Here is a 1,314-nt window from a genome sequence, read left to right as displayed (position 1 = left end):
TCACTAGGTAGACTTTCCGGTTTTCTTTCACCTATCAACCTTGCTAGGTTGCTTACTTCTTGTTACAGATTTTGAATTGAAGCTTGTTGATTTCAAAATGCTTGAGCATTTTGTTCATTGGTTTGTTTCTGAGATGTGAAAAACTGCGTTTGAGATTCAACTAGCTTCGACATCATGTCTTCTAAATTTGTCTTTTTATCATCGGTTTGTGGTGGTTTAATTGGAAAAATAGGTCTTTGCTGGTTGTAAGTATTATTAGATACTTGTTGATTGCTAGGACCTTGTTGGTTTTTGTATGGAACATTTCGGTTATAATTCTGGTTTTGATTGTAGATTGGTCTTGGCGGTTGATAATTATTCTGATAATTATTTTCAGGCCTTTGGTTCATGTATGAAACATTCTCTCTTTGTTCCATTGTTTGTTCAATACTGAGAAAATCTTTTGTCAAATGTGGTCCTCCACACTGCTCACAACTAATTCGTATTGCGTGAATATCTTTAGTCATCTTTTCCATTCGTCTCTCGAAAGCATCTATCTTTGCGGACATGGAATCAAAGTCATGGCTAGAATTGGCTCTAGCTGCTTTAGATGATCTAACGATATCTTTTTCTTTGTGCCACTCATGTGAGTGGGAAGCAGTGTTATCAATAATTTTGTAAGCTTCAGTTGCGGTTTTCTTCATAATGGAACTACCAGCTGCTATATCGATGTCTTTGCGTGTAGTGATGTCGCATCCTTGATAGAATATTTGTACTATTTGATAAGTGTCTAAACCATGTTGCGGACATCCTCTCAATAACTTTCCAAATCTTGTCCATGCCTCATATAATGTTTCATTTGGCTTCTGCGTAAACGTAACTATTTCTCCTTGAAGTCTCACGCCTTTAAATGCCGGAAAGAATTGTTTAAGAAATTTTTCAACTAAGACATCCCATGTATCAATCGAACCTTCAGGTAACGATTCTAACCAATCTTTGTCTTCTCCCTTTAAAGTCCAGGGAAATAACATGAGATATATCTGTTCATCCTCAACTTCTCTGATTTTGAATAGAGTACAGATCCTATTAAAGGTTCGAAGATGTTCATTTGGATCTTCCTTCGGCGCACCACTAAATTGGCATTGATTAGTTACCATGTGTAGGATTTGTCCTTTTATTTCATAATCTGGCGCATTAATGTCTGGTTGAGTAATTGCATGACCTTGGCCAGTGCGTTTAGCCCTCATTCGGTCTTCCATACTTAGAGGTTCCAGATTCTCCATGATTGAATTTGTTGAATCTAAATCACTAGAGGATTCTGACTTAATGGTTTCT

At 36.8% G+C, this 1,314-nt stretch overlaps 1 non-coding gene across 1 annotated transcript; it reads left to right on the top strand.

Moving 5' to 3' along the window:
• The first annotated feature begins 771 nt into the window (after window positions 1-771).
• On the top strand, window positions 772-878 carry LOC139856726 (small nucleolar RNA R71). Its single transcript, XR_011762186.1, has one exon. It is a non-coding gene; the product is annotated as a small nucleolar RNA R71 (small nucleolar RNA).
• Window positions 879-1,314: the final 436 nt, after the last annotated feature.

The sequence above is a fragment of the Rutidosis leptorrhynchoides genome, chromosome 6 (assembly GCF_046630445.1).
Source record: "Rutidosis leptorrhynchoides isolate AG116_Rl617_1_P2 chromosome 6, CSIRO_AGI_Rlap_v1, whole genome shotgun sequence".
NCBI lineage: Eukaryota > Viridiplantae > Streptophyta > Magnoliopsida > Asterales > Asteraceae > Rutidosis > Rutidosis leptorrhynchoides.
This window is presented reverse-complemented; position numbering and strand designations above follow the sequence as displayed.